Below are 7,793 nucleotides of genomic sequence, written 5' to 3'. Positions count from 1 at the left end.
TGTTCATTTATTTATTTACATGTTGTAATCATGGTTGTTTTCAAACATCATATAAATGTGTGAAAGCCAGAGGTTCCATCCATGGTGAACACACCGCTTTCTTTTTTTTTCTTTTTCCTGGGTTTCTACTCCACCATGGCTCCAGAAGGAATAAAAATTTCCAGGGTAAGTGATACCGCAGAGGAGTTCCTGAGGCACGTTTGCATTCTTACCCTCAATTTAGTTTTGCTTAAATACCAAACCATTCTTTCATAAATGAAATCTGCCAGCGACTGAATGATGCAGGTGCAAGGGAGAACACTCATACCTCCTCCCAGGCACATGCGCAGACTAGATGGATCTCAAGACAGAGAATCCTGAAAGGCTTGGTTGAACATTTCATTTATAGTGAGGTTTATATTCCTACGGTGAGCCCGCAAACCAAGAAAACAGATAGCTGATATGTAATAAAAGTAAGATTACCTCTAAGAAAACTATTTCTTGGCGTGATATTTGAACTGCTGACACTGACAAAGTCCAGGAGGAGAAAAGATTATGGGTGCATCTTCTTTGTTGTTCAGTTGCTCAGTCGAGTCCAATTGTTTGCAACCCCATGGACTACAAGACAACACGCTTGCCTGTCCTTCACCATCTTCTGCCCACAACGCAGAATACTAACCACTATATGACCACAGTGAGCTATGGGGACCTCTCTTCTTTCTAACCAAAACATTAGTGTTTAAATCCTCAGGAAGAAATGACTGTTTGGCTCGGTTTTGTTTGTTTGTTTGTTTTTCAGTATTTCCACACACTTGTTTTGTCACGGGGATTATTTTGACAAAAATAATGTACCATGGTCAAATCTTGAAGAAATGTTCTTTAATATATCCTTTCTCTTGGAGATTAACCACATGCATTATCACATTAAATACTGAAAGAAACGCAATGTCACACCTATCTCCTTAACTGTGTTTAAGAGGCATTTCCTAAACTTCATTATCCATTGAATACTATCTTCCAGGAAAGCCAGCTAACATCCTATGAAATGTATTCCAGTGTTTGTATTTCAATAACAAAATTAAGGAGATGGACTAGTGGCATGTAAGGAAACACCCAGCTCTAAATTTCAGAACCTCCACTCTCTGCGAAGTTATATTCCTCTACCCCTTTCCACTGCTAGCCAATTTCAGTATTTATCATTCCAAGGCATAAACTCTTCTACTTAAGACCCCTAATCCCTTCTGCTTTAATGCATAGCCATTCCTCTTTTCTAGCCCCTTCTTACTTCCTTCCCTAGCCACTCCTGTGGCAGGACCCTCACCAGAAATAACCCTTTACTTAGATAGAAAACCACTTATGTCACCTGTCAGAGTTCTCTAGGTATTAGTTCTTTGATTGCCCCCACCTTGGTATCCTAATTCTGTATTATAAAAACAGAGCCTATGGATTTGAATATTGTAATTAAAAGGACTGACAGTTGAAATAATAAACTTATGATTAAAAAAGTCAAGACAATGGTCTGAGTCCTAAATAACCTTCCTGAATCATAATTGTTTCAGACTATAAGTTTTTCTTCATTTTTATTTTTCCCTCAACCTCTGACCCCGCCCACATGGTGGTCCTGCTTTACTGAACTTCCATTCATGCCTCCCAGCATTGCCAGTCTTTAAGAAAAAATTCATCCCTCAGCAACACCATTGTTCATAAAGCTCAGGTTGTAGCCCATAAAGAGGGCAGTGTGAGGTGGATTCTGAGGTACAGTAAGGAAACTTGGACCTATGCTACTGCTCACTAAATAGCCCCAAGGTTTCTAAGCTTCTTGAAGTTTAGTAGTTGAGTACTCCAGTACTCTTGCCTGGAAAACCCCATGGATGGAGGAGCCTGGTGGGCTGCAGTACATGGGGTCGCTAGGGGTCGGACACAACTGAGCGACTTCACTTTCACTTTTCACTTTCACACATTGGAGAAGGAAATGGCAACCCACTCCAGTGTTCTTGCCTGGAGAATCCCAGGGACAGGGGAGCCTGGTGGACTTCCATCTATGGGGTCACACAGAGTCGGACACGACTGAAGTGATTTAGCAGCAGCAGCAGCATGACTTATTCTGGCCCTTCCTTGTGACTAAAACTGATTGGGAGCCAGGACAGAAACACACTATGCACAAATCTCCAATATCTCACCTTTGCTGCAATGGGGGACTGACTTTTAGGTATCAGGAAAAAGTAGTTTTCAGTGCCCATTTCTAAATGCACCATCAGCTATTCTCAACAGACCCAGTGTAGATTCATAAAGCCCTACGTTAAGGAATTCTCAAGATCATAATGAAGATTCCTCACCTTGAGGGCACCTCCTGACCACTAAAGTCAGCACTTCACTACCTAGATTGGCTCCAATGAGGGAAGCAACACCCCATGTCTCTTAAAGAATTTAGTCGTAGCAAGTCTTATTTCAGGCATTTTTTTCCATGCAACAAAATGATACAAATAAGTAGAAACAGAATCTTAAATACATGTTCTGATTTCTCAATAGGAAAAGTTTGCTCAAGTAACTGCTAATTCCTTTATGATTTTACTTACTAGAGACTTCTATTATATTCTTCCCCCCAAAAGATAGAAAAGGCCAGAAATACATATTTTTATCTATGTTTTAGTTAATAATGATATAAAAATAAATTATTATATTATTCCAAATTTCACTATTAAATATTTTAAGTAAATTTGTTCTACATGGAAATAATAAAAATTTAAAAATAATACAGAACGTATTATCTGAAGGCTTGCCATGCCACTACCATGATTCAGTTCTTAACGGAAAAAAAAATACCTTGCCCCCGATTTTGACAAGAGCAAGTAGAGTGTAGGTGAACAAAGGAGGGGAAAGACATATAAATAACAATCTTTCAAACTTCTATTCACGAATATTGTTTTTTGTCATCGCAATTGCACAATGAAATATGAAAGTTCAATTTCCTCTTCATTTCCTTTTAATAAAACTTCTGTTCATTTCATTTCTGAGAGAAGATTGAATCTAAATTACTTTGACTTCTGTTGGCCTAACTTTGGCAAATGCTACCAGACATGAAAACGGAGGCCTTTTTGAGCACCACCCATAGAAATAAAGAGGCTCAGCCTCCATTTCTGTGTATCGCTCTGGATCTTCCTCTCCCGCATTAGCAGAGAGTGCCAAATGCACATTATGTTGAAATCTTTGCTCCGTCTCTTAACCAGGCCACTTGCAGAAAGAGAAAATCTACAGAGGGAACCCTCTTGGGTTTTTCTCATCCATCCTGCAGCAAACATTTCCTAACGGTAGGAGAAAATAGGGTCCTTTTTGGTGAGGTAGCATTTGAATTCCTATGTGATATCAAAAATACTTTTCACAAATATTCATGTTATAGGTTGAGTTTTGTCCCACAAAATTCATATGTTGAAATCCCTACCCTAGTACCTCAGAACATGACTTTATTTAGAAATAGGATCGTTGCAAATATAATTAGTTAAGGTGATTTCATACAGGGGTAGGATGAGCCCCTAGTCCAATATGATTGATGTCCTTTACAAAAGGGGAAATTTGAAGACAGAAACATATACACTAGGAAAGCATTATGTGAAAACTGGAGTTATGCTATCATAAATTAAGGAATTACTTGGCACTAGGAAAGAATCTTTGAACATATCCTTCCTTGTATGCACAGAGGGAACATGGTGCCACCAACACTTTAATGTTAGACCTCTAGTCTCTGGAACAGTGAGGCAAAAAAAGGTCTCTTGTTTAAATCACTCTGTTTGTGGCACTTTGTTACAGCAGCTCTAGCAATCTAAGACAACTCAGAATACCACAAACACCTCATCAACTTTCCATGGTTCCTTATTGCCTAAGAAAAACAAGCAAACAAAAAACAGTTTCTTTGTCATGAAAAAACTCTTGTCACCTGACATTTATGTGCTTTTTCAGCCTAACTCTTCTTCCACATGGTTTGACCTTTAAAATAGCAACCCTATTCTCCTACCTATTCTCCCTATTCTTCTACCTTAGGCCTTTGAATATGGAATTACCACTAAAATGGTGGATAATATATGATCTAAGTTTCATAATATTTTACTATGTTCCAGGAATGGCATATCCAAGGGAGTCAACTAATAGGCTATGTTCTCATAATTAATTAAGGACAATAATAAAAACATTAAGGTATATTCAGTGAAAAATATTATAGTGAATGTTCTGGAAGTCTCAATGAAATCAAAGAACTTTTGGATGCAGGGTAATGGAACAGAGAGATAGAAAGATGATTAGAGGAGGGTACTGTACTTGAAATCAAGATTTTCAAATGATGCAGTTATTAGTGATGTCTCAGATATGACCAATAGAATGTGTTCCTGGGGTGGGAAATAGTAGGCTAATATATGAATGAGTTCAGGGACTAATGAGATCAGGGTGTGAATATATAGTTTGTTTGGATGTTGAATTTTCTAAGAAAAATATGTAACAATGGTGAATAGTATATTATAATTTATGGCTAAAATCTTTAATCAATGAGAAGAAGTGACCATAAATCTAATGAAGAGGCAGTGAGTAGAATGATCTGATCTTATGTGTTTCAAAGGAACTCAGCTTATAGGATAAGAAGGCAAGCAAATTGTCTAGATTAGCAAAAAAAGGCAAGGAGTCCCATAAAGGCCTCATGGGGATCATGGGGTGGAAGAAAAATGCAACAGGTTCAGACCCTCCAAATATCACATATTAATAGAAACAGAATGAGATTACAAAACCAACATTGATAGATAAGATTTAAAACAAAGTTCAGTCCAGTTCAGTCGTTTAGTCATGTCCAACTCTTTGCAACCCTGTGAACTGCAGCACGCCAGGCCTCCCTGTCCATCACCAACTCCTGGAGCCTACCCAAACTCATGTCCATTGAGTCGGTGATGCCATCCAGCCATCTTATCCTCTGTCGTCTCCTTCTCCTCCTGCCCTCAATCTTTCCCAGCATCAGGGTCTTTTCCAATGAGTCAGCTCTTTGCATCAGGTGGTCAAAGTAAACTCCAAAACTCCAATACTTTACAACGAAAGTAGGTGACAAAGTATGACCACAAACACTAAAATTCAGTTGAGTGAGGAAGACCACCAACAGCGTGACGTTTGGTTTGGGAGAAAGAAGGGGGAACCCAGAGGCAACAATGAACAGAAATAGCCAATAAATTTTCTCTAGAATACAGCACATGTAAATGGGAGGCACTTTGATTTTTCTAATAGTAGGAGATTCACCTACAAAAGTTTAAAGAGGCCACAGGGGTGAGAGCAATCTATCCACTGTGAGCTTCCAACCCTGACATTCTAGGCTCCTTGCTTAGAACCATACATTCATTTTTAAAATTCAATATACTCTATTCTATCCACACTGCAACCTCTCATACATTGTCAGCTCTTTGACCTTGCAAAAGACCACCCCAAACCTTGGAACTCAATCTTCTTGTTCTATGTTTTTGTTTTGTTTTTAAGTCCCTTCCAAGATCTATTTTAACTTCGACATTTTCTGTGATAAGATTGATTTGGAAGAGAAAGTTTGGGACACTGGGGAATGGAATTTAAGCAATGCCTCCAAGTTTAATTACATTTCACTAACTAAAAGGAAAGCAGACCAAAGCCAGTGAACACTAAGGAAAGAACAAATCGCTATCAAGGATGCATATCAGATGGGAATCAATTCAGAGCTTACTGCTGGTGTCAACATTATCAATAAGATTTATCCTTAGGGACAGGAGGAAAGCTGATCCACAGTAGGAATAATCAGGGTGAAAACAGCCCCAAAACGTCATGCATTCTGATTTCTGGAAAAGCTTTTAGCAAATAAGATCTTCCCCTGGATGGCAGGGATCTTTTAAAGCCAAGCTTAATGGCTCTCCTTGTATTTATAAATATACATATGTCTGTCTATCTATCTATTTAACTATCTATTAGCTGCTCAGTATGATGGGAAGGGCACAGACTATGATATAATACAGACTGGGATTTAGAAACTGACTCTAATGCTTCCTGGCTCTGAGCAAGTTATTATCATGAGTCACAATTTCCTTATAATAGCACCAATAACACATATGGATTGCCATAAAAATAAAATTAGAGAATACAGATAGAATGCTTTCCCATGTTTCAGCAATTCATAAATACTAGTGTTAGTAATGTTATTAGATAAGCTGTTGTAGTATGTATATTTGTTACAGTGACAGTGTTTTTCAAATCATATTTTATCCTCATGTTCTGATTTGCATGAGAGTCTTCATGGAGAAGATGAGATAAAAGAAAAATTAAGATAAAAAATATTTCAGGAAACTCGAGAGGGAGGCCCCTGTAGCTTCAGTCCTTGACCCACCATCAGTGGTTTCAAAACTTGGTGCCTGCCTCAGACATTTGCTGAAATTAGTACTGAAAGTATCCCTGGGGGCTTGAAAGGAGGCTTCTTCCCCTGAATCCACATTTCCTGTGTGGCTGGCTTCCATGAGTTTAGGCTGCTGGCCAAAGGAGGCAGATCTGTTGGGGCACTGGCTTTTCTCAGGACAAAGTGAACAGATGAAAAGAAGAGAGGAAGGGAGTGTCAAAGGACTTCCTAATGAGGTCTCTGCTTGCTGTGAGCCCTCTGGGCTGAGGAATTAGTGTGCAGATCATTTGTTAATGAGCATGACCACAGCCATGGAAGAACCTTTAAGTGTTCTAGGAATGTGTTGAAATTCTACTGACTGCCTTCCTAAACTGGATGTGCTGAGAAACAAGATGATCCATTTCAAAATGCAAGTCCAGAGAAAAACAGTGGCAATAAGCACAAATTCTAGTAGACATGTATTATTAATAAACACTGTGGGATTACACCCTTCCTATATGCCAGTGGGCTTTAGGGAGATAGCTCTTACTCAAAATCCGTGATGGGCAGCAATCCAACTCAAGTCTAATTGCCTCTTTCTTTGCCCAACTCCCAGCAGTCTAAAACTGGAGAGGAGCTTTTCCTTCAATTCCTGGGAGCTCAGTCAACACTTCCTGGTGCTGAGGACTCATATCGCTCCTTTCATCCATCTTCCTCTCATTTGTTTTTCATGTCTTCCTTCTTCGGAATTGCATATAACCCTGGTGGCTCAGAAGGTCGGCACTTGCAATGTAGGAAACCCAAGTTTAATCCCTGGGTTATGAAGATACCCTGGAGAAGGGAATGGCAATCCACTCTAATATTCTTGCCTGGAAAATTCCATGGACAGAGGAGCCTGGAGGGCTACAGTCCATAGAGTCACAGAGTTGGACACGACTGAACGACTAACACACATAGGCAATAAACACATAGTGTAGGTATGACATTCTTACTTTTAGATAGCATATGATGATGAGCAGTAAACACGACTGAGTATATCTTTAAAAGCTTGTCTTAATATTGACTAATTTCTTACTATAGTTAGCTATCTTGGCATCTTATTTCTAATTACTTTTTTATTAAATACATGCACACCCACTCTCACACTTTGACATTTTCTGCTCAACCTCTTTGAGAAAATGGAAGGCATTTTTCATGGTTCCCCAAGTGCTTACAAGTTTATCAGCAAACCATGCACATTCAATCATGCTCCCCTAATGAACTGCTGCTGTCAATTTAGTTCTCATAAAAACACAAGTGAGACAACAAAGAGAGTGGTGATTCCTGAGTCCAGGTCTGTGATATCCCAGGGTGTCTCCAATTATTTCCAGGAGGGGGTGGAGGGTGTCATGAAATTCTCTGACAAAACTAATTTTAATCCACTTTGATTTGCAAAATTGCAGGCCATGCTTCACTTTGA

Source organism: Moschus berezovskii, chromosome 22 (assembly GCF_049115385.1).
Source record: "Moschus berezovskii isolate FMDL1 chromosome 22, NW_MosBer_1.0, whole genome shotgun sequence".
NCBI lineage: Eukaryota > Metazoa > Chordata > Mammalia > Artiodactyla > Moschidae > Moschus > Moschus berezovskii.
The sequence above is the reverse complement of the archived record's forward strand: the minus strand, read 5'-3'. Positions refer to the sequence as shown.